Genomic DNA, 27,983 nt, shown 5'->3' with positions numbered 1-27,983 from the left:
ATCACTGATAACACTGCTAACACAATTTATTACTACCCCAAGACCCCTAACAAACTTTTGCTAACAAGCTCACCCTTTCTCAGACCCCTCTTCCTTTGAGTGATAACTAGACAGCTGTACACATCATAACTATCACAAAAATGTATAATCTAGTATACCATAAATTCTTAAGAGAAAAATGCTTTGCTCCCCTTGTCCTTGAGAACGTTTATGACAATTTATGGAAATCTCTCATTAACTTACCCTATGCATTATTGCAATTAACTACTTGTTACACAGCATAAATGAAGACCTGCTGAAGGAATGGCAAGAAGACTTGCACCCTATCCTGACTCCCGTATCTTGCTCGCGCCTGCTCCTCTCTCCCCCATTTTGGAATCTCTGCTCGCTGACTCCTTCCCACCTTAGGGTCCTGCCTGTGCTGCCTCCAGACACCTCAAAAGTTGGAGCTGGTCCCCGACAAAAAAGAATTTTATTTTTTAAGGAGCCATGCCACATGGCTCAAGCTATCAAAAATGTTTGCCAATTTCTGTTTCCTCCTTTCATGCTTATCCTGGCACTTCCTCCAGACACCCTCAACAAAGCATCGTCTTGCTGATTTAACAGCACCGACTATGTTTTAGAAATTGGCTTACATTCTTTAAAGCTAAAAATTTCAGTGCTTCTGATTTTGATACTGTTGACAAACCCTATACATTGATTTAAAGAAAATTAGATATGGGATTCACTCAAATTTAAAAGTTTTCCATCCCTAAAAAGAGAAAAACAAGCTTCTGAGTGAGAGAAAATGTTAACAAATCATCTAGCTGATACTGAACATTTATGCACATATACACATATTAAAAAAAAACAATTTTACAACTCAATAATTAGAAAATAAATTTAAAAACGAAGCCAACGTTTTTGGACGTCTGAATCCACAAAGAAAAACAAATACATTGATTGAAAATACATTAAGAAAATATTTCATAATCTTTGTAATTGGAATAGGGCAATTTAAAACCACAATATTAAAGCAGTGCAGAAATACTAAAGAGGATGCAGAAAGATTGACAGAACTAAGTACTGGCAGGAATTTACAAAAACTGGGACCCCAGACATTGCTATGGAGCTGAATAAAATTCTACAGTGTATCATGTATCCCCTCTCATTTCAATAAATGATAATATTAATTAAAATGATACTGTTTTATTTTCAGAAAACATAAAGAATGTTCAGAGATCCTGTAGTGTTACATCTGTACATTGCTACAATCATTTCTTCCTTTGAAGGCCTACATCTTATTTTTAAAAGGTTTGATGATACTGATGTATTTGTTAAGAGTAGAACACCCTATTCAGTGTAAGACACTTACACCCACTCTTTTAGTGTTTTAGGGGGTTGTGGACCTGGGAGGAACCCAGAACCTGAAGTTTTAGGTTCAAAACTACTAATCTTAATGTAGATTGTAGAGTTTAGTCTTGTGATGATTTTTTCCAGACTGAAATCTACTTATTCCCAGGAGACTTGATTAGATCTTTAATTACCTCAATCTAGAAATGCAATGACCTCTAATTAAATTAAATTTTGTTTCTTCTGGCAGCAAAATAATGAACTTATTCAAATGAGTTTCACAGCTATGCCAAATGAAAACCAATTAGAAGCTAATAATAAAGCATGTCAATAGGCATACAACAAACTTTAGAAAAAAAGAGAAGTCTATTTATTACAATGGGAGGGCTAATCACTTGTATATGATCCATAAATGAAGTAAAACATGCATACATGGTGAAACTGTAAGAGAGCTTTCAAAAACATGTTAGGAAATCATGAAAATCCAAATTAATTTTCAGTGATTTGTTTCAAAATCAATCTTCCAATTTTAGCATATGAGCTGCTCACGCGAGCACTGTTTATAATCAATCCAGCTTACTGTTGTTTGAAATATTAATAATTACTTATTTGAATCGCCTGCAAAAAATGTGATGTCCACTGTGCATCATATTTGAACCCAACTATGTATAATCATGATGACTGTACATGCCATTTCTCAGGGTAGCATTAAGAAATAAATGAAAGTAAAGCAAAGGTTAGATATAAAAAAAGAAATAAAAGTATTAGATATGAATAAGATGTCTTGTGATGAGCCTATTATTCAGAATCATTCAAGCATTAAAAGGTTTTTTTTTATTGTTTATGAACTCTAAAACACTAATTAGCATTTAATTATAGATATTTCATATTTACCTAATCCATTAATTACTATCTTCTGTGTTTTCTCAGTATCTTTAATATCTTACTTTGTTTGAGTAATATTAAAAATTTCTCTCAAGTGATAACTTATAATTAGCACTTTTTTGGTTTTATAGAATTGTTACATTAGTAAATTTTGCTGTTTTTGTGTTTACGAAAAAGACTGTCTTCTGTAGCATTTAGACTTAATATCAAGATTCCAAGTTTTATCCTTATATTTTAATTTAGCTGTAGTTGATTTATTTCAGTCTGGTGAATCCTCTCATCACCTCATATTTCTGGCTACCCTGTAACTTTTATCTGAACCATACCATTAGCAACTAATTACATGTTTTCTGTTCATCCAGCTCAAACCAAAAATGTAAATATAAAAAGAATATTTAAGATCCTTCTCACCACTTTCTATATGCTTTTCCTTTTTCAAAGGAAGTTTCAAACTCATAATTAGAATGGATAAAAGCTTTTGTTTTCTGTAATTCCTCTAGAAACCTACACAAATTGAGACAAACAATTTCAGCCAGCAGAATAAGAGCTGCTCTGTGTCATATCTAAACAAGGGAGTTGAAGAGTGAACTAGGCAGAGTTTTAACTACCTGTTTGTTTTTAACTACCTTATTTGAATACAGATTAAATCACACACAGGTAGGTCCTGTTTCCAAATCCTGTCTAAACCTTTTGGCCCACCAGACTGAACAGAATTTCCATGCTAGCAAAAAATACTTTCTTTGCCTGAGCTAAGGGTCACTTTTTTTTTTTTTTAAGTTTTATTCATTGATGCTACAAGAACTGGGGTACAGGCCAGAGTTTTAGGGTATGAGAAGATTCACCAGAGACAGAGGGGAGCAGAGCAGGCTGACTGACAAAGTACACTGCTGTGCCAAATGGATCGGCTCGCTGGCTGGGAATAGAACTCATGCTGCAGTGGCTGCAGATAGGTTCATAGTGCTGCACGTTAACCTCGTGTACCACCAGGGCCTGCTAGGCCACCCTCTGTCACTACTTGGGCATTTAGTTATGAGCAGTACACACCTGAGCATCTTGATATAATGTTCCACACCTGAATGCCGTGCCCCTGAACCTTGTCCAGCATTACTATTTCAATAACATCCTATTTAAAATAGCACACACTGGTAATAAAGGGCATTTTGATAATGTATAGGGAATTTAAATTCATTGTTCCCACTCACTTTAGTAACCCATCATATTGCACAAGCTATAAATTACTGCATGGAGATTATAAAGAGAAATGGAAGATTGAGAGAGATAAAATGAAGCTTGAAAAACACTTATTTTTTAAGTACAAAATTCCAATAGTCCCAGTTTACTCATCAAATAAAATGATATTCATTTTATGTTTTATTGTCAAATCGGCAATACATACATTGGCATGGAAATAGTACCGTAGGGTAAATGATAATGAACTTCTTTCAATTATATTTTATGGTTATGACCTTTATTTCAACAATAATTTAACATTATAATTAAATCTGAAGCCACTTTCATTTCAACAAATAGTCAGCCATTTTTCCATAATTTAATGAGGTGACTTTCCACCCTAATCAGCATATCTGGTTATAAATTTTAATTTCACTTTTGAATAACACTTTTATGCCATTTATTTTAAAATAATCATTGGGCTACTTCCAAGTTCAGAGATACTTTCATAAATCAGGGGAAGAAAGCAGTAATATAATATGAGGTTATAAATGTAATTAGTACTAACCTATAAATAAATTTTAAACACTTCTGATAGACAAATGCATGTCAGTAAATTTTTTCTTTGAATTTTTATGTGATTTTAGGTATTTACATCATCCTGAAAAAAATTGGGAGGTTAAAATTGGATATTTAGTGGTGAACGTCATTCACTATATACATATACTGATTTTTAATGATTCCTAAATGAGAATTATGTAGTGTTGCAATGTAATGGTATTTTAATAAAAAGGAAATGAAATATTTTAAAAAAACATTATTAGCCCCTATTCTAAAATGAAGATATTATTTATTGCACTTACATTTAATGACATGAAATAAAATAATCTTCTAAAAATTGATGTAAAATTTAGTGGCTTTTATTTGGCATATGAGATTATAGAAACCCACTCTACATCATCCACTAATGTTTGTGTTAAGCCCTTTATGCTTGTGACTTCTCAGCAACCACCCTTATGTTAGAGGTTTGAGCCTAACCTACCATTAGAAACATATATTTATATTTATTTTTGACATACTTGTTGGTTTGGAGAATTCTTCAGTCAATGACACCAGAGTCTGTGCTAAATGTTGCCTAGGAGATTATGCTGATGTGACCACAAGTAGAGAAAGGAAAGAGGGAGAAATGAGGCTTTGCTGCCTTTTCTGAAGGAACATAGACAAGTTATAGAAATTCCAGTCTCTGCCTGGAGTAGAATAAACTGAATTCCAATCTTATTCCCAGAAAATGTGACTGTGAACAAGTTACTTAATTTAGTTAAGCCTCCTTTTTTCCTCATATACCATGAGAATAATTAATATTCATAGAGTTTCTGGGAGTCAAATAAGTCATTACATTTGTGTCTGACATGAAAAAGTATTCAAAGACTATGAAAATAAAAATATGTAATAATATAGATCTGAAATTGGATTACTTGAAGCACATAGCTTAAAAGTGGACATGTTTATTCATGTAGTTACATTGATTAACTGTCTATCAGATGCCAACTATTCTGTTAATGCATTCTGACATGAAACATTAATTGAAAAAAGGATGTGTTTCTACTTATGAAAATATATTAGTGGTAGTTTGGACTGAAATTCTTGTAATGACACTGAAATATGCAATGTGACATTGATGACAAACAAAAGTGATAGTTTTGAGTTTAGATTATTGGTAGAGAAAGCTTTAGCCACAGATAAATTTAGTTATATCATGGTAACAGTCTAAGATTGTTTTCAATTCATCAGAAGCAACATTCCCCCTGGGGTTTATACCACACATGGAGGGCATGCATGCACTAAAGGGGCAGATGAGGGAGAGTGAAAAATAATTTCAACTCAATTGATTTCTGTATTAGAAGTTGTAATAAGAAATTCCAAAGAGCAACTGCAATATGAGAGTTGGAAAGAAATCATGTCATTCTTGTTTACATATTACTTTCCCATAGAATTCTATAGAAGCTGTTGACATCTACACATCACTTCTTAACTATAAATTGAGTAAGTTTGTTGCTTGATTCAGGATATGACTGAGGTGAAGATCAACAGTTAACTTCCACTAAAACTTCAGAATGCCCATTTGAGGGCCTTCGCTGGTGGCACAAGGGGTTGAAGAGTAGCACTATGAAGCCACCTGCAGCTGACTCAGCCTGAGTTCAATCACCAGCCAGGGAGGTGACCCACACGGTACAGCAGACCTCTCCTGTGTGCTTCAGTACATCTGCCTGTTCTGCCCTCAAATCTGTCTCTGGTGAATCCTCTCACCCCCCCCCACCTCTGGCTTACACCCCAATACTTGTACATATAAATAAATAAATCTTTAAAAAGAATACGCATTTGAGGCTGAGGCTGACCCTATATATTATTTGGGTGTTTTAAATTTCAGCTCATTGTCTTTAAATAAATTAATCTTTCCTCAAATGGTAAGACAGAAAGGAAAGAATAAAAGGAAGAGGAACAGAAGGAACCATTTAAAAAAGAAACCCTCTTCTTTTTGTCTACTTTTATCATAGCATGCAACCTTAAAAATGAGAAACCCCAAAATGAGAAAACCTCAGAATAATAATAATAAAAAAAAAGTCTTGTAACATTTAACCTAGAAACTACAAAGGATAGTGATTAAATTCTCTTTCCTCCCATGCATCCCAATCAAACTAAAACCACTAACCTTATATTTGAATAGCTTACTTATTTAAAGTAAACTTAAATGTTGTGAAAAGATATACAAGAAAGGTGTCATCTAAAACATTTAGGGCTTATCTTAACTGCAGTTATGTTCATGTATTTCAATGTTATTTCTGACAAATTTTGACTTTCTACTAACTCTAAACATTAACTAAAATTACAGTCTATGTCTAATGCAAGTAAAGATACATAAGCCATCCTGTCTGGGCAGCACTGGGGCATAAAATAGCAAGTTTTATAATAGAAATGTAAGCACTATGAAGAACTTGTAGTTTATCTTAATCTAGACTAGTAATATCAGACTAATAAAAACTTTTATGCACAAAAGTTCTCTCACTGACTCCAAAGCATCTTACTGCAATTTTTGGTTATTCATTTTAAGTCTACCATAATTTTACCCTGGAAATGTTGAATTTTCATTGAAAATATAAGGCAAAATCTAAGGATGTGAAATTAATTGCCAAAGTATGGATTAAATAATGAATACGCAGACTTAAAATTTCCATTTAAGGGTTTCCGATATAAAGATAACTTGATGTATTGCAGGATCCACTGGATTTAATCAACATGTATTTCAGATAAAAGTTCAGTAGGTGCTGTATACCCACGTTATTATAAAGTCTTTAAAAATGTGCTGTTGAAATGTCATTTTATCTTTGCAAATAAATCATAAAACTAGATGAAGTGAAGAATTTGGCAACCTAGTCATGCCTAGCTTTCATAATGACTTGCAGTATTTAAAGTCCACTACATGTCTTTCTATATTTCTTAAGAAGTTAATTATATTTTAAATATTGCTGAGAATTCTTACTATCTAATAACTTACACAGAAAGATCTCCTTTCTCCAGTAGTAAAGGTTAGCATACATAACTCATATACCCTGAAATCTATCTACTATACTTAATGTATTTCTTGGAAGTTCTGAAAACTAATTCATCCTAGGCATGACTAGAGAACTTCAAAAGTCGTAACCATTTGTTTTCCTTCAATTTTCCATTTATTATAAATAAGTTTGATGTATTGCTTGGAGCTACTCTCAATATTAAATATTTGATGGATTATATTAAACCAATCCTCTCTGAATTCAATCATTTTCTCTTTGAGTAGTGTAGAAATGATTTGAGAGTTTATTCTTAGAGGAGAACAAAACATAGCATATGCTTTGAACTCACTTTTAAGGCAAAATTCCATTTGTGTATACTGATATTTTTCAAGGAAGATTTTATTGGATAATCCCCTGCCTGAGTTTAAGCATATATATTAAGCCACATATATGCTGGGAGTGCATCAGTAAGTATCACTATTTGAGAAGCAGTGTTAAACTATCTGAATTAAGCATGCCTTTATATTTGTTTTATAAACGTGTCTTATCATAGCATCTTTATCCCCATTTCTTAATTATTCTCATTATGACTTACTGTTTTAGTATTTTAAATTTATCTATATGTGTATATTTACCTCATTCTTCAATTATGCCCATTATAATTTAGACAGAATAAAAGAACTAACTATATTTTTAAATGATGCACATTTAGAAATTATTCAAATCCTCATTAATTTTTGATATTTTTTAGTCTTTTGAGTGTTAAACATATAACTATATTAATTATATATTATATAGGTATCTATCTAGCTATGCTTTTCATCTAACTATATTTACCTGTTATAAAATCTTCATAGAAATTTCTCCATAAAAAGATATAATTGAGAGCCCTCCCTGATGGCACAATGGGTTAAAACACCTCTCTATGAGGCTCTCTAAAGTCACTGCAACATGAGTTCAACCCCCAGCCAGGGAACTGACCCACAGGGCAGACCTCTCCTGACCCGCCCACTGCTCCCCTCAGAAGTGAATTTCAGTACATCTGCCTGTTCTGCTCCACACTCTGTCTCTGGTGAATCCTTTCACCTACACACCTCTGGCCTGTATCCCAATTCTGTAAGCATAAATAAATAAATCTTTAAAAAAATTTTTAAAAGGTATAATTGACAATGTTGAAAATAAATATTATGTAAAGATATTATGTACTAGTTAAGATAATATTATGTAAAGAAAATATTTATAACATAAACTGTTGTATTTTTGCAGATGGAATTGTAGCAATATTACTACAAAACCAACTGCTAGTATTATCCCTATTAGTAAGTGTTAATCTGACTATATAAAATTGTTTCTGATTAAGTAACATTGGTCCGAGGACTTAACAATGCGACTCTACTATACTACAGAAGTTCTCCAAGTTTTACTTTTTATGCATAAAATTAAGATAATGATAATACACCTATAGCCATTGTAAAGATCATAAAAGAAAACAGAGATCTTCTTGCTCCTTTCCTCTCCATCGCATTATTTGAACTTGACTTTCTTCCTTGACAAGCCATTTCAAAGAACTATAGGATAAAGCAGGCCCTCCCTGGTTGCGTAACGGGTTAGGACACAGCACTGCAAGCTACCTACAGCCACTTCAGTATGATTCGATCCCCGGCCTGGGAGGTGACCAGCGTGGTGCAGCAGACCTCTCCTGACCCGCCCGTTGCTCCCCTCAGCAGTGTACTTTGTCTTCCTGCCTGTTCTGCTCCTCACTCCATCTCTGGTGAATCTTCTCACCACATGTGCACCTTAGTTTGTACCCTAGTTCTATATGCATAAATAAACCTTAGAAAAAAAACAGTATAGGATAAAGCAAATAATGGTAAAGAAACCAAATAGAATTGACCCATTCTGCAATGGATTCAATTGAAAACTGACAAGAAAAGAAGCAAGGAGAATCACATACTTATTTTATGACCAAAGTTTATGCTATATGACTAGGAATGCCCAGGGGGCCGAGGACCGATGTATGACAAGGGACCCCATAAGCTGATCAGTGGAATGCACTTAGACCCATAGACTGCAATCTAGAGCATGGTTTCCTTACATGATTGTCAAGCAGATCATCATTACCTGGTCCACAGACTCATGTCCTCCAAGCCTTAGATGACACAGAAACACATTCTTTAGTTCTACTGGTCTTTATCCCTCCTTCCTGCTCCACATAAACCGATGTTGTGTGGTGATGCTATCAGTTAAAAGGCCAGGATTCCACCAGCTCAGCAGCTTCCTGACTGTACAGCCTGCTCCAAGACCCCGTTGCTGTGTGGCGTTGCCAGTGTAACGTCTCTAAGCAGTGCAATGTGAAATACTCCTGCGGAAACCTTCGCTCTGATCTTCCAAGCCTAAGACTTCTTAAATGCAGTCACTAGTCCCCAAATGAGCAGGCTGCAGGTAACAGACAAAAGACTGGAAGAAGCTGCCTCTGCAAGTCAAAGAAACTTCCCTTTTTCCTGTGCTTGCTTTCTCCTGAGACACTGTATTTATTGCCTTCATTAAAGCCTTACATGGGAACAAGCTGGGACACCATGTAAGCCCATTCATTACCAAAACTCGTGACACCGTTACAATGTGGTCCTTTAATTGTCTAATACCCTGCACACAGGGAGGTTCTTATCTCCTTTCAGAGGGGATAAAATTGAGATTGTAGATGGTTCTGTGAAAAGTAAAAAAAAAATGACAGGTGAAGTTTGTCCCTGAACTCCTGCCAAGGTAATGACACTTCATAGTCTTATTTTATTCTCTCACCTCATTGTTGATGTGTTGCTTGGTAGAGATAAAATTTGGCTTGTGTAATTCACTAAGAGAATCATCCCCTGTCACCCATGGTTTATCTTGTTTTGATCATTTACTTTCCTCTAATAAAATCTAATTGATTACTGATAAAAGGTAAAGTGGTATAGGCACTACAGTAAACAGGTTGGTAGGTTCTTAAAATATTAAATGATTCAAAGAATCAGCAATGGGACTCCTGTTTTTTTTTTTTTTCCAGAAAACAAAAATCCATATTCATCAAAGAATTCTACTCCAGCACTTTAACTATAATGTCAAACTTTGACAATAACGTGAAACAAATGGTGATGTTCTAAGAATTTATCTATTTCTTCTAGGTTTCCAATCAGCTGCTGTGTAATTGTTCGTAATATTTATGATCCTTTGCATTGACTTCAATTTGACATCCCTTATTTATTTCGGACTTTACTGGGGTTTCCCTCTATCTTCTTTGTGATTTAGAGCAGGGATTTGTTTATCATCATTCATTTAAAAGAAGTAACACTTGGTTTAACTGATCTTTTGGGTTTCTTTTTGATCTCCATTGCATTATTTGATGTACTATATATTTTTTAGCGTTTCTTCCTTGAATCAACTTCTGGTTTTGCATTTAGTACTTTTTTCTACAGGTCGAATTTTAGCCAGACTGAGAAAGACAAATGCTGTATGATTTCCGTTGCCTGGGGTAGGTACAGACAACAAAGATGATTTTAACAAAATAAAAAATAATCTTTTGGCTTCTAAAACCAGTTAATGGTTACCAGAATGGATCAAGGAAGGAGAGAGAGTAAATATATAAAGGGGACAGTGGCATGGTTAGCGACAGATTTGGGATTTTGGCAGTGAAATTGCTGTACTATGTAGACAAAGTGATTCTCAATGGCAAACAATTGAGATTTATGTTATAATGCAATAATCAAAAAAAAAAAAGAAAAGAAAATTGTGATGCATTATACATTGAGATGCCACTTAGTCGCAACAAGAAACAATATGGACAAGAGAAGGTCAGTCACCAAGAGCATATACTACATCATCCCATTTATAAAATTCTTGATAATGTATAAAATACTGGTGGAAATATAAATAAGATGCATACAAGGAACACATTTTCTCTAGCTTGAGATAAAATAGGAAATTGGAAATAACTGCTAGAGAATTTCTATCTTTACAATTAATACATATATTTAATTACACATTTGTGTACCACTGGCAAAACACATCAAATAGAACCCTTGGGACTGAATTTTTATTATGTATAACTTATATCTGAATATAAAAAAATAAAGCAGTAAAATATCAAAATAATTATCATATAATAATCTATCCTATTCCTTTCCTTCTCACAAAATAAAATGGGAAATTATCCCTTCATATGTATATATGTGTATATATATATATATATATAGAGAGAGAGAGAGAGAGAGAGAGAGAGAGAGAGCTTTGAGTGATCACTACTGAAGAGTGATCCCCATGAGGTGTCTTGAGTACCCAGGGCAAAGATACCGTCAAAATCAACACCAAGTAGAGAAACTACTTACACGGCTTGATTCCAAACAATTAGTGTTATTTAATCTTTTTTGATAAAAACGTGTTATTATCTAGAAGGAAAACTAGAAAGAGAAAATATTCCAGATAAGGAAACTTGGCTATGACTCTTTTGGAAGAGCCTTTGAAATGATAGTCTTCTAAGAAAGCACAGTCTCAGAAACCCATATTTCCTGTGATTTCATATCTAGTTGACCTGCATTAATTTCTCACTTTTGAACTTCTTTAGTATTAAGGAATTTATTCCTTAATTTTATCTGAGAAGCTAATGTATTTTCTGAAGACAAGCGGCTGGCTAGATACAGTAGAATATGATTTTTTTAATGGCTGCTTGAAGGATTTTAAGAATATATATATATATAATTAGATATTTTCACAGAAAAGACCTCAAGCATTCAGATCCCGAGAAACTTCAATTTTTGTGAAAACCATCTTTTTTGTAGTTCTTTTCACAAAGGCACACTCCTCATTCACTGCCTACGGAAAGACCTGCAGATATTACTTTTGGGTAACATCAATTCTCTTTCCTTTAACCATCACCAGCAATTTATCAACAATCCAAAGTTTCTGTAGGCTTAAAAATTATCTTATTTTTCTTTACTAGTTGGTAAAGAGATGAGACTAAAGGTGAGAAAAAATAGCCAAAAATGTGTAGGGAAAGCAAGCCATGATATTCCTGGGGGAAAAAAAAGAAAGAAAAAAAAAATAACCTTCTAGGAACCAAAGATAACAAGCAAAAATAGCATTTTAACCATCTTCTTTAAAATTTCTGACTTCTTTTATATCTGCTTGGCTTAAACAGAACAAGTCTGTCTTTATTCTCTTGCTTGACAACATATTTCCACCAATTTATAATTCTCTGTAGGAGGTTCTGATTTTAGCTCCACTAAGAAGAGTAGGTGACCAGTTATAGACACCACCCCCAACACGTACGCACACTCACCCCCACAAACTCTAACACACACTAGCAAAAGCTTCCGCATATTGGTTCACACTCTTTCACACTCATGTATGCTAATGAATACACGTCCCAGAGTACTGTCCATACTTATTATGATTTCCAATTATCTGCAGTATAATGAAAATATACTTAAACACATTAGGGCCGTTTAGTAACTTGCATAAAGTGATAAAGATTAGAACATCTCAATGCAGTTATAATACACAATTTGCATTAACAAGTATTTCTACTATCCCAGGCTTAGAACTCCTTTGACTTCCACTGTCTCTGCTGCATGAAAATAATACACTTTTGGGTTTTGTACCCTTGAGGTAATAAGCACTTTAGACTGTCCCCTTAGTATATACACAAATATTTACACACATACATTCCTACCTGACTACATATGCATGTAACACACAAATGCAGACACACACAAACATTTATAAAGCAGGGACAGCAAGATGTAATAAAGTCACCACCACCAAGACCGTCCCTGTAAAGAAAACAAATGTTACACGAAAACAGTGTAAAAAAAATAGAAATAAGAATGAAATAAAGGAAAGCTATAATAGCATGATTACTTTTTAATTAATATTTAAAAAATCTATTTGTCCTGTGAACATTTTCGTTGTTCTACTTCCTACTTACAAATAGGAAATTTGTAAAATTCAATTTCAAGTGCACTTTTGCTATAATTAATGGTTGATAAATACTTATTAAATGATAATTCATATAGTAAAAGACTAAAGTTAATTAACTGTGAGTTTGCTTCTGAAGACATACTCAGAAGTGTTTATGGTTAGAAGAGGAAAGAGATGCCACTCATCCTTTTATGCATTCATATTGACTAATCGATAAATAATCAAGAGCCAAATAATTAAAGAGGGGGAAAAAGAAAATGAGGTTTCTGTACCTGAGGCAGATACAGTACTACAGAAGTTCACTAGGGTGATTCACATTACATCAGACCACTGAATATCACATCTAATTTTCATAGAAAATCTCACCTTTTCCTATAATTATGGGTAGGTTTTATATATTACTATGGAAGGGTGAGAGATCAATACACATTATATTCAGAAATCAGAACAATGGAAAAGATGCAATGATTTAACATTTAAAATTTTCAAATTTTTAACTTGTATTCTTAGGATTTCTATCTAATGCTCTTAAGTAGACAACATATTACCACCTCTTTATCTCTTTATGAAATGAAAAACTTCAGTATTTGCTTCTAAAGTAATACTTGCTAACTCGTTAGAAAAATGATTGATGCTATCTCATATAAAAACATTTGAAATCATCAGTACATAAAACTATGTTTGGCAGTAAAACTTTAGTTACAATGGTTAATTTAAGCATTATGATATCCCATTATTTACATAATGTTAATAATTAGTTGCAATTAAACATTTGCTTACAATTAAGAGGGAATTTTTGATTCATTGTCATCTAATTCAAAAATAGTTCTTCACTATTGAATTGATGTTTAAACATAAGTCTCAAAATTATTTCATTGTAATGTGTCTGACTTAACTACAAAGAAATATCAATAATTTATCTTGAAGAATCGATTGACATTTAATTAACTAACACTGTTTACATGCAAATTAAATAGTTATCTGAGTAGCCTAATTGGAAATGTTACTCTGATTCTTCTACTGATTTGACTAACAATATTAATTGAGTGTTTCATCAGTTTAGCTGTCTAGAATAACAGCAACAAGTCTGACTACAAATACATCACAAGGTAGATGTCTAAGATAATATTTTCTTCATAGGCAAATACTAATCTAGTCAACATTCAAACATTTGTGGTGCGAAAGCTATCCAACTACTTGAACTCATTCAAAACTATTAAAACTCTAAAATAAAAAAAGTCTATTTAACTGACATATATTAAGCTTGTGATGATATAAAATAAAAACAATGAAAAGGAAAAAAAAAAGGATCAAGAAAGAGAAAACAATGACATTCTTTATAGTGGGTTTCTTTTATAAGGAACACAAGCACTGGAAATTTTAGTAGCTATTTGCTATTCTCAGAGAGCCAGCATAATTGGCAACCAAATATCTTGATCTTGCTGCTAATTTCAAGACTAATTAATCTACCATTAACACAGTTGCATATGGAGAAGCTAATATAATATCACAAATTTGCTAGCAAAATCAAAACTTTGGGGAGAAAACCTATTCTGGCAAAGATAATAAGGATGTAAGAAAAAGGTACTGCATTAAAAAATTAAAAATAACTGAAGAAAAGAGCAAGGTGTATCCAGAAACACAGAGTAAAAGTGACAGGCAGAGATGTATGTTTCATGGCCACGTGACTCCAAGCATGTGACCCAGAGTTCCAGTTTGCCACTAAACACTAGGAGCTAAAATGATTCCTCATCAGAAAAAGCATGGCCCGGAAGACATCTTGAACTGTGAGATAGTAAACATGCTGTTATAATAGAAAAAGTAATCAATACTTTGTAATATTGAGAAAGTTAAAAAAATATATTGAGAAAGCTGCAAACTAAAAACAAAGGAAAGGACAAAAACAATTTAGGGAATTTATGACTGATAAAACACCATTCACTGATAGGTATGGTCCCTATGAAAATGTCCCTAAGTCTAATGGCAATATCTTTGTACCACTTTTTCCCAGTCTAGAATTTGACCCCAAACTATGAATCATATTTGCTTTTTTAAAAGATTCATTTATGCATACAAGAGCTAGGGTGTAGGTCAGAGGGCTGTGAGTAAAAGGATTCACCAGCGACAGAGTGAGGAAAAAAACAGGTGGTTCTACCAAAATACACTGCTGAGGGGTGCAGTGGGTAAGACAGATGAGGTCTGCTGTGCATGTGGGTCACCCCCTGACCAGGGTTCAAACTCATGCTGCAGTGGCTGCTTGGTGCCGTGGCTTCATAATGCTGAGACTTAACTCCTTGTACCACCAGGGAGGTCCTGAATTGAATTTAATTTTGGTGAAAGCAATTTGAGTTTGAACTTGGGCTTCCAAAATAAGTAGTCATTTGAATCCAAAGAGGGAAGTGGAATGAATTTAATTCCTGAAATTGCTAGTAGAGCAAAGATATCCTGCACATGAGTGAAAGTCATGCAACAGAGAGAGAATTTACTCATGTCAATACAAGTCAATGTGTTTGTAATGGGAAGGAAATTGGTGCCTATTTTCTCAGTAAGTGGAGAGTAAGTTTATCTGCTGAGCTTTAGAGGTATAGGGTCAGAAGTTTAAAATGACTAGCGACTTTTGAAATGACTGTTGTGGAAACAGGAGAGACAGCTGATGAAGAACAATAAAAGTTGCCTTCTTGGATAGGAGAGTGCAGTTGAATGCTTCATACTTTGTTGCAATTATTAGTTTTACTCACAAACCCCTCTCCCCCCAATTCTCTCACTTTTAATTCTGGCCCCTTAAGGACTGGAATGTGATGGAATCTTCTGACAAGAAAACCCTGCTCATTATTGTGACTCTAAAGTAGACCCACATATCCCATTTGGGATAATTCAGTGAGATAGACAAATGCAAACATCTATGCTGCCCTAAATTTTGGGAACTGGATCACATTAACTTAGTATAGATCTATACCAGCTGAGTAGATCAAACGCCAGGAATGTTGATGACACAATAATCTGTTCTTCCACTAGAGAGCTCACAGCTAGAGCTCTTAGTTTATGAATACACTGATCTCGTACCTTCCAGTGTAAGAGAAGGTCATGCTGATATAACTCAAAAGATAAGATGAAATAAAACTCTTTGCTATCTTTATAAGGGATTCTGTGGTCAGCTCTGCTATAAATTGAGGATGAAATGAACGTATCACTGCAAATGTGTGGCTATAAGACCCAGTTTAAACTAGAAATTAATAGACGCTTTGGTTAATCATTTTGTAAGCTGCAGGATTTTCTTTGTAATTGTTTTGCTTTGTACTTTTTAAAGCTTTGATGAAAAAGCAATTGTTTTTTTACTTTAATACTTATGACTTTTATATGAATATTTACTACATTTACCTGGAGACTATTTGAGGAATTAGCCCATTTTTAGAGGCCTATTCCCTATCTTTTCTTTTTTTTTTTATTTTTTACTTCTATCTCACAACCTAAGCTTATCATAAAATTAATATCTAATAGAGTATAAATCATGTAAAATTAAAATTTCACTTCTTCAGATGTGGAATGAATGGGTCAGTTCTTTATCAATATTGAAACAAAGTCTCTCAATTTTGTCAATATTTCGAAATCCCCTGTGTCTGAACAATGCAGTTAATGTATGGAAAGTAGCAATCAGTGAATTTGTTCTCTATTTAGTTAGTTTATGCACATTTACTAAAGTTTGGAGGTCATCATTTGTTGTCCTAAAACTGTATGAATTTAGAAATATTGCAATTATAGAAAAAATAAATTCCTCCTCAGATTGTATATTTTATATGTGTGTGTGTGTGTATACATACATGCATACATATATATGTAATATATATATGTATGTGTGTGTATATATATATATATGTTATGTGTGTATGTGTGTAATACATCTGTGAATAAAAATAAAGGAGCAACCAGTCTAGTGTTTCAAAACCCTCTTTTCAACAAAAGCATCAACTAAACAAATAAAATTTGATATAGTTCCAGCTGTTTCTATTTATTTTAGTTTTCCTCAACAATGGAGACAGAGAATAAAAACAGTGGGGATTAGGTCAAACTAAAAAGCTTTGGTACCAGACTTCCCTAGTGGTACAAGGGGTTAACGTTCAGCTCTCTGAAGGTATTGGCAGCCATTGCAGCATGAGTTTGATCCTGGGCCAGGGAGCTGACCCACATTGCAAAGCAAACCATTCATGTCTCACCCACTGCTCCCCTGAGAAGTATATTTCAGCAGACCCACCTGTTCTGCTCCCCACTGTCTCTGGTAGACTTTTTTTTTTAGATTTATTTGTGCATACAGAATTGGGGTACAGGCCAGAGGCTCAGGGGTGGCGAGAGGCTTCACCAGAGACAGAGTGGGGAGCAGAACAGACAGATTTACAAAGTACACTGCTGAGGGGAGCAGCGGGTGGGTCAGGAGAGGTCTGCCACGCCATGTGGTCACCTCCGGGGCAGGCGGGAATCGAACTCATGCGGAAGTGGCTTTAGCTTCTTAGTGCTGTGTTTTAACCCGCTGCGCCACCAGGGAGGGCCTCTGGTAGACTCTTTTACCCCACCACCCCAGATCCCCTGACCTGTACTCCAATTCTTATATGCATAAATGACTTATCTTTAAAAGAAAATGCAAAAATAAAAAGCTTTGGTACAACAAAGAAACATTAACCAAAATGAAGAGACTACATTTAATGGAAGAAAATATTTGTGCACCAGACGTCTGATAAAGCACTGATGTTGAATATCTAGAAAACGCTCACACAACTCAACAAAAAAAACAAACAACCCAATTAAAAAATAGGCAAAAGAGTCTCCAAAGAAGAAATGCAAATGGCCAATGGGCAAATGAAAAAAATGTTCATTATCATTTAAAATCAGGGAACTGCAAATTGAAACCAGGAGATAACCCCTCACACCAATGACAATTGTTCATATCAAACAAACAAATGAGTGAAAATCTAAACAAGTCTGGTGAAAAGGGAGCCCCCCACTTAACTGTTGGTGGGTATGTAAACTAGTCCCACCAGCAATTTGCCATATTATTTTCAGTCCTCAGAATCTAACCAAAGAACACTAAACATTAAACACTAACTCAAAAGGAAACCAGAAATTCTACATTTATTGCAACTTAGAACTTTATAACAATCAATGTAAGGGAACAACATAAGCTCCTCAAAACAGATGAATGGGTCAACAGAAGGTGGTATATATATATATATGATGGAATACTACTCGGCGATCAAAAAGGATAAACACATGACATTTGTGACAATATCGTTGGAGTTGGAAGAGTCAATGCTAAGTGAAATAAATCAGAAGGAAAAAAAGATAAAATTGGGTGATTTCACGATTTTGTGAATTACAGAAAAAAATGAAACAAATGACCATAGTCATAGTTAGACAGCTGACCATAGACATGAGGCATCCATGAAGGGAGGGATGGATGAGGTGAAATAAAAACAGGGTGGAGCAAAGAGCACTAGTGACATGGTGATAGAATATGGGTGCTTTTCCATAGTGGTGGCAGAACTATGGAGACCACACCTCAGAGGATAAATCATATATTGGCCAAGTAAATAAGTAAATACATAAAGACAATCAAACAAACCAAATAAACACATTCACATTCTCTATACATGAGTAAATATTATGGTAAATATTAGCCTCTTCAAAAACACAGGTGAAGCTATTTGATATAAAGGGACATCAGAAAGTCTTTGGACAGCTAACTTTTGTCAAGAAAACCACAAGCTGAAGGAAACTACACAGAAGATGCAGGTAAAGATGGCTTAAAACAAAAGTGATTGTAATAAAGTAAAAATTAAAAACAAGGAACAACTATAAACCAGAGACATTCTATGGGGGTGGAGAGGAGAATAGAATCACAACTAGGGCAGGAAGAGCAAACAGGACTATGGTGATGGCACACGGGTGAACTGGTGGTGGAAGTCCCTGGGGCTTACAAACAAGAGGAAAGCATGTACAAAATGAAGAATGACCTAAAATTATATATATAATAAAATATTAAAAATAAAACAACTATGTGAACTATGGTGACAGCAGAGATGAGAGGTGGAAGGCCCTGGCTCTCTCTCTTTTGTATTGGATTCCTCCTGATAGTTATCAGAGAAAAGTGAGAAAAAGCAGCTTTTGTAAGGGAGGGGATGAGGTCAGATTTAAAGCCAAAGGAGGATCACACAGTAATTGAGAATTCTGTTTTGTACTATCTCCCTGAGGCTGGTGAATTTAGCATTCAGCTGCTGACTGCTGGAGCCGCACAGGGAAGCTTGCCTAATTCAATGAGGCTTCCAGATTATATCCAATAAGTAGCCTGCTTACCAGTTGTACTAAACTAATTATTTTGAAGAAATGTGCACCAGGAATAGATTATAGCTGCTTTGAGCAACTTCATTTCTTTCTTTGAAGCATTGAGTATACAATCCAAGAAGTTTTTTTGTTTTTATTTTTTCAATACTATAGGCCTAACTATACAACAGCATAGGACACACTGATCATCCAATATGTATATGGTCATGGGGCAAAAAAGTCACCACATGTTCATCTCTTGAAAGAAATTCCCACATGACAGGATCTTAGAAAATGCAGGTTGAGTTGCCCTTAATACCTGCCTGATGGGTGTGTTTGGGGTGTTTCCAAAACTTGCACAGGAAGAGTCAGGGGGAGCTGAGAGGAAACTTAAGGTCTGCATTTTCATCAGGTGGTAACTTAAACATCGCTGCCATGAATATCTCATCTAAAACTTTATTATTTTTTTTAAGATTTTATTTTTTTGCACAGAATAACTATGATGTAGGCCAGAGGTACAGAGTTAAGGGAATTCACCAGAGACAGAGTGGAGAGCAGAACAGGCAGATCTATTGAAATACACTGCTGAGGGGAGCAGCCGGTGAGGCAGAAGAGGTCTGCTGCACCGGGTGGGTCAGTTCTCTGATTGGGGACTGGACTCAGGCCATAGATAGTGCTGAGAATTAACCCATAGGCCACCATGGAGGCCTTCTACTGATATTTTGTAAGACTTGGGATGGAAGGGCCCTCCCTGGTGGCTCAGGAGGTTAAAGCACAACAGTATGAAGCTCTCCACAGCCATTGCAGCACAAGTTCAAACCCCAGTAAAGGAGCTGGCCCATATAAAGCAGTAGACCTCTCCTGTCTTACCTGAAACTGCCATTGCCAGTGTATTTTGATCAATCTGTCTGTTCTGTTTCCGACAATATCTCTGGTGAATCCTCTCAACCTCCACACCACTGGCCTGTACCCCAATTACTTTATGTATAAATAAATCTTCACAAAAGACATTTCCTATATGAAGATAGTCAATCATTTAGAAAATGTAACAAAATGCATTAAAGATGTAATATAAACTGATTAGGTTTTAAAAACAAATAATTGATATCAGTTAAGAAATGAGAATTTAGGAGTGAAGTCAAAAAAAAAAAAAAGAAAGAAAGAATGTGACTGAAAACAAAATAGCATAATTTAGCTCATGCTGTCCAGGATACATTTTTTTTTTCCTTTTATATGAACATCTTTTGATGAGATATCATTTTTGCTATGTATGTATTAAATCCACGGTGAAAAATCTACTTAAAGCACCTTATTACAAAACAGTACTCCAGACATATAAAAACAGACATATTAAACTACATTTATTTGTACTACCATAAAAAAAAAATGGAAAGCTTAAAGTATCCTTTTATCTAACTATAAACTTAGAGCTTCCATTTCCATTAAACATATGACCATAAGTACATAGGAGATAGGAAAACATATATAGCAAAAAGCCCAATGATAGACAACATCATCCAAATTTTACATGGAATTTAAAATGTTCAAGTTGTCTGTTCATAGTATACATTTTGTAGTATCATAAGCTTTGATACTTAACTTCTCTGTGGAAAATAAAATAATATATAGTGATAAAATTTTCAAGCTATTATTTTGTGTTTTAAGGTTGCCCTTTAGATTTCTGTCTATGAATATTTAACTTCGTCAAAATATATTGCACAATCAACATTTAATAAGACATAATAGTGCTAACTTAAAGCAACTTTAAAATATAAAATTGCCCATTTCGAAGGTGGAATTTACTTCTAACTGTTGCCAGAAAAGAAATATTAAAGCCATATTCTCAAACCTAAAACCAGGTCAGAATTCATGTCAATAGAAAAAGATGTGATTTAATCCTCAATTCTTCTAGAAATAAACGTCAGTAACAGCAAACTTAAGGATCCAGATGATGTCTATGACCTCAGAAAAGAGTAAAATGAACCTATATTTTTACAATGAACTGAATTTTTAGTTATTGCTAAAATTTATGTTATTACAGAAACACTAAGTTCACTTAATGTTGTAAGTTACGGAAACTATGGTCCAGATTAGCACATGCGGCCTCCCACTGTTTTATGACCTCCTCTGCTACAGGTGGCCACTGTGACCTTCCCTGGTTCTTCTCTTTCAGAAGGCATTCCACAGCAACAGGTGCATGCGTTATGTGATCATCTGACTTCCCTAATGTCTTCTCAGAAACTGAACTTTCCAGGAAAGCAGAAACATTTTGACTCAGCACCTTAACACTTGACATGCAGAATATACTTTGCATAAATATGAATTTTAGATGACATGTGGGAGGAAAAACCTAGGAATAAAAATGTTTCAGGAATGTGATTATGTATTTTTGCCCTCTATGATAGTTAACGATAGTGTTTGTCCAGCAAGACATATCAAATATTTATGGTAGAGTCGAGAAGATTAATCTCATGAAAATTCCAATTAGTCTTTTAACCAATACATTTACCTGCAAAATACAACTTTTGTCATGATTCACTGCCATTCTTTTTTGTTCTTTTTCATTATGCTACATTGAATTATGAAAAATTTGAATTCTATGCACACAGAATATTTATTTATAAAGAATATATTTGTATATAAGCACACATAAGTAATATTAATGTATCTAAGTATATCCATAAACATATAAACAGAGGAGGACTCTCTCCAACTCCTAAACTGGTGCAGGTATCTTGACATACTCTAAAGAAATGTCTTCGGTAGCTACATTGAAATGAGTTAAGCAACTTTTAGGCTCCAAAAAGAAATGCAATATCTCAGTGGGTCACAGAATGCATATTAATGTGGAATTTTACCACTTTGGACAATGTGATGAGACACAGCAGCTGCCATTCTGTACAAAGATTTTAAACCTTATGGATATGTTTCATGAGTTTATCCCAATAGCCTGCATTACCCCTGAGAAAGTCACTTCACCTGGCAGAACTGTCTTGCGCCATGTAGTGTGTGGCTCTTGTCCCCAGAATCAACAGAATTTCATTGATACTGTAATGTATTCCGTACAACCAGTCTTACTTTGTCCACTTGAAAAGACTTTGTAATTTGTCACAGAAGAAAGGTCCAGGCTGTTTTGTTTTATTTTGTGTTTCACTTTACAAAGCAAAATGAGCACGCTGGGGGGCAGAGCTTCTTGAAGAGAAAGTTAGCTGCAAAGACACAGCTCCTTCTCTGTCAAACGACGGCATTCATTGCCACCAGTTCGATTTAAAGACACCATGTAAATGGTGTGACACTGTATTAAAATGTTTTTAGACACAGTTCTGATACAAAATGGAGGCTTATGTAGCTTTACTTCTCCCAGGTAAGAGGGACTATGGTGATGTAACTCTCCATGGGCTGACAGTGAGTTGCTGCTACAGAAGCCAAAAGCAAAGAGACCAAATGGGGTACAGTTTCTTATATTTGGCTGTAAGTGGAATTTCTTTTTAACCTCAGATGAGCTGCAATTTGGATATTCTTTTCAAATCCACTTGCTGCCTCAACTACTAGTCCAAAGGAATCCTCAAAGATACATACTATTAGTTACAATTTGTTCCCCAGGAGGAAGAACTAGAGTAAAAGACTAGGGACCAGAAAGAGACCAGGGTGGAGACCGAAGACCAGAAAGAGACCAGGGTGGAGACCGGGGACCAGAAAGAGACCAGGGTGGAGACCGGGGACCAGATTTGAAAGAGACCAGGGTGGAGACCAAGAACCAGAAAGAGACCAGGGTGGAGACCGGGGACCATAAAGAGACCAGGGTGGAGACAAAGAACCCAAACAACAGCTAAACTGCAGCAAAGTCAAACTGCGCAACCAGACAAGACTGGATCACTAAGTAACACCTCCTTTGTAGTACTTACTGTGCTACATTATATCCTGATTTCCTCCTTAAATTGCACATGCCCAGAAGGACAAACGCAGATGGGCAAGACCATTAAAAAAAAAAAAAAATAGAAAAGAAAAGGGATAGCAAGCTAGAGTACCCTACACTTTTCTTGCTACTAACACCCCCAACCTGAGATCCTAGAAAATACTGTATTCCCACTTGTTGGGGAGAAAGTTTCTTGAGAGTAGGAGATCATTTATCCAGTTCTTGACCAAGAAGTCAGGCTTCTGACTTGCAGAGTGGACCTGGTGTTATTTTTTGGGTTCTAATTATAGGCAATAGGGGGAGAACCCGGCATGGATGTTCCTTGCTCACCCTGAGAAACACATGTATGATGAGATACCAGTGAGATAAGTCTAGTGTGTGGTCATTTCTTCTGAGCCATTTCCTGATAAATTCCAGCTTTGACACTAAAGAGTTTTAGTTAATGAGGTTGTTTAATTAGATTGCTGTGTGAATAGTCAGCTGCACTGAAACTGAATGGCCACTGAATGTCAGCTGTGACTTTAGCACGCCCTCCAGATGTCAGTGGACTTCTGATGAGGTGAAATCACATGTTGGGCTCTCTTTATTCATAAACATTTACACAAATGATAACAAATGCCAGCGTGAATTGGGCATCTGTGGATAAACTTTTTGTCTGTCTTCTAGTAATCTTGAGCTCAAATAAATCTATTTGCAAAAGTGATCATGTGTTCTGCTATGTAGAAGGCTTTACTTTCATAGGCAATCTTCCCTCTCTTGCAGATTCTAAATAGCTTCTATTTACTGGGGAAGGAGGAAGATAGTTCTTTTGAAATCTAGAATAAAATCCAAATGTGCAATGAACAACTTCCCATTTTTTAAATATCATATGACATAATACTTCTTTGAATAAAACCCTGTTTAACTTTCAGAAACAGGGAGATAGACTTTATCTCATATATTGCATTCCTGTGTTTCTCCTTTGCAGGAAAAAGAGTAGAGAATATGAAAGTCAATACTGATATGATTATCTCTGCAAACTTTCACTTTTCCAGTAGTTGTAAAGTAAGAACATTGAAGAAAATAAAAACGACAATGAAGATGAAAGAATCTGAAAAGATCTATGAAGGTGCACCTGAAACTCCAAAAAAGAATGAGACAACTTATTGGTAGTCTTTGGGAGAATTATATCATTTTCCTGGAAAGATGGCTAACTCCTAAGTATTCCAAGTTCGCAGATTCTGTGCTAAGATCATGTCTTTCGCTCTGAGTGCCTTGCACACAATTTTACAGATTCAGTAGATAATTTAAGGAATGTAAGAAATATTAACCCATTAAAATGGAAATGAAAATATGTATTTATTGTTCATCTGTTGTGCCAGGCACTGTGATAGTAATTGATACAATCATTGCTTTAGAGTACTTCAATGCTATAGTCAATGTCTCCAAGAATCTTATACCTTGCTAGGCCTTAAAATATTTAATAGTTGATATTCCTTGTTTCTGAACATTCTCAAGCAGACCATTTACAATAAATTTTTTTTGAGTTGAAGGAATGTAGTTGTTTAATGTATAGGGGATAATGTCTAATTACAACTAGCATTTATACATTAGATATTAATCCTTAAGAAAGAATGAACAAGCAAATACACAAACTCAAAAGCTGAGCATAATCACAACTCAAAAGCTCACTAGCATAATCACTATGTTCAACATGTGAAAATAAAAATAAATATTGCCTGATAATCTTTTAAAGTCTACCTATATGATGTTAGTATTGATGGGAAACTCATTTACATGAAAGACAATATATTATGAAGCAGAAAATAGGGGGTAACATATTTTCGAGGATTAATTTCTATCTACTTGTAATTTTAGTCCTTTAGTAGTAAAGAGAAAATGCATATTTATATATGTATGCATTACCAATTTTTCAATAGAATACAAAATATAAAAACCTAGTCTTACTTTTCTAATGCATATTCCCTTCTCCTTTGAAAGTGAAAAAATTAAAACTGTTTTGCTCCTCTATAGTGAAGCCAATTTTGATGTGCACTTCTTTATTATCTTTAAATCCAAGATTCTAATTGTATGCAGCTTGTACAGTCTGTGTGCTTCCAGTATTGAAATTATTCATGCTAAACTGAGTAACTAAGAATATACTAATCTTCCAAGTTCTGTTCAATTTCTCCTGAGTCAGAATGTCTGTTCTTCATTCTTCAAACTGTAAATCATTTGCATGTAATTCACCCTGATTTAATTTAAAATACCAAACACTGAAATTTGAAAACTTTCTACTAGTTGACGGAAAGATTACTTACGTTTCGATATTTTAGATGACATTTCATTTCCTTAGGAATATAAATACACACTCATCATTCTTTGAATAGTGTCTTATTCCCTAGACATGTTTTCTTATAATCCGGGGTGGGGGACAAAGGGAAGAGAAGGGACCCGTGGATTCTGGTGGAGCCTCAGTGGTGGGTGTGGTATTGTAACACACATCTGAAAAGGTGTGATCCTATGCTTCTGAATCATATACAGTGTTAGAAATCAAGGTTACCACAATAAAAAAAATACAATAAAAATAATTTACTATTTTTGGCCATTCAAAATTATTTAGGAAAATCAACTCCTTTTTAAAATTTTTCTTTATACATACATACACACACATATATATATAGCAATGCATATGCATACACACATGTGCATGTTTATATATATCTATATATGTGCATGTATACATCTGCATTGCCATACATATGGCAATAACACCATTCTTGATCAAAAGGATTAATCTATATTTGTATTGCCTTACATAATGTTTGGTATGTGTTCTAATTAGCTGTTCAGAGAACTATGGATCTTTTCTAGAATTCTGTTTCTTTGTCACTTTTTAATACCAAAAGACAGCCTTCTAATTTAGATCCAGCTTCACATAATCTTAACTGCGGATTTATTGTCAAGCCATTAATGGTATGCAAATCCTAATAGAATTGCATTACTTAACCAAGTGCAATAATCATGCCTATTTCGACTTCCCATAGCCTCTCAACTTTTTTTCTAAGGCGTTTACTTTTATTGCCAGTGAAAAAGACCTGTTTGGAATACTTGTGTTGACTGTAATACAGAGTTGTTGCCCAGGCTATATATCAAAATACATTTTCTTGCAATAATACTCAGTGTTTTTGTGAGTGCTCCTTGGTTATGCCCTGTGACCTCTGGATTGAAGCTGCAATACCCACTAAGCTAAGACTTTTGCTTGTGTTTAAAAATAAAAGAATTTTCTGTTTACAGGTGGTAAGGTTAATTTCCCCAGATCTATAACATTAAAATACAAGAGAATTATGTGTGCTGAGGTCAAGTGTGAATCATAACTGAGAAATCCTTATTGAGAACTGCTGAGACTCCCAATTCATGTATATATATATTTTTTGTTATTGTTGCTACAGAATTCAAGGGTTTGAGGTCATTGCAGGAATTGCATAGAATCAGATATCAGAGCCGTTTCCTGTTTAGAAGATGCCCCAGAAATGCATGAGTCCTGCCTTTAAGAAAAATTACACTTACCTCTCTTGGCAAGATTTGAGAAGGCAATTAGGCAATGAAATTACTGGATAGTCTCCTTGCTCTCGCTTAATTATATCTTAAAATTCCACTTCTTTCTGGTTACTTCCCTCTATCCAATATTCCTCCAGAACTAACACCTCACTCTTAATTGTTTGTTTGATGGAAAATGTTATAAAGAATCTGATGTATTATTTTCCAGGGAACACACTGAGGCTCTCAGGATATATTACATCCAGCAATCCTCCACCGTGTTCCACTGGATCCATCCCCTCCCTACCCCAAGTTCACCAAACACTCTGCTCCTCTAGTTGCATCACATTTGCAGTTAGATGCTTTGTTACATTTCTCTATGTTGCATAAAGTAAGACTACCTGGTAACTGCCTTTCACCTTCTGGCTTGGATCACTTAGCATGATCCTTTCCAGTTGCATCCTGTTTTACAGCAGAATAGTATTCAAGTGTGAGTTTTCTGATTGCACCATTTTCTGATCATTCCACAATCCTTGGACACGTAGTCTCTCTCCATAACTTAGCTATGTAACTTGAGCTGCAAGGACAGCCAGCTGGCTATGAAAAACGCCCATCTACTTCTCATCAGGGAAATGCCAAATCAGAGTGAAATATCATTTCACACCCTTGATAATGAGGTGCACTGGAAAGACCAGAAACAACAGGTGTTGGTGAGGCTGTAGAGATAAAAGAACTCTCAAACACTGTTGCTGGGAATGTAAAGTGGTCTAGCACCTATGAAAAACAGCAGTGTTTTCTCAAAATCTTCACAATGCATCCACTATATGCATGTCATAAGCATTCCACGCTTAGGTATTTAAAAGAAGAATGCATCAGCACTATTTAGTAGTTTAAAAGTACTGTCTGTGTGTGTGTGTGTGTGTGTGTGTGTGTGTGTGTGACTAAACCACACAACTCACAGTTGCTACAAATCAGAATTGGCTGGCATGGCTGAATTCTCTGCTTAATATCTCAATTGGCTGATCTGCTCTTCATTTCAGGACCTTCTTCCAAACTCACTTGTGGCTAGCAACATCTATTTATTGTGGTTGAAGGACTTAGATACCTTTTTATTTGGTAGCTGCTGGCCAGTGGGTTCTGTCCTAGAGTTACCCACATTCCTTTCCATGTGTCCCCTTCATCTTCAAACAAGGAACGGCCAATCAAAACACCATGTGTTCGTGTGTTGTAATTTTCTGGGATGGTCTTTTTCTGCCAACTGGAGCAAAGCATATTTCTTATGGGCCTGTGTGTTTATGTTAGGTCCACAGTATAATTTCCCTTTTGCAATGCCACATATGATACCCCCCCCC

The sequence above is a fragment of the Condylura cristata genome, unplaced genomic scaffold, assembly GCF_000260355.1.
Source record: "Condylura cristata isolate star-nosed mole 26May11 unplaced genomic scaffold, ConCri1.0 scaffold00021, whole genome shotgun sequence".
NCBI classification, from domain to species: domain Eukaryota; kingdom Metazoa; phylum Chordata; class Mammalia; order Eulipotyphla; family Talpidae; genus Condylura; species Condylura cristata.
This window is presented reverse-complemented; position numbering follows the sequence as displayed.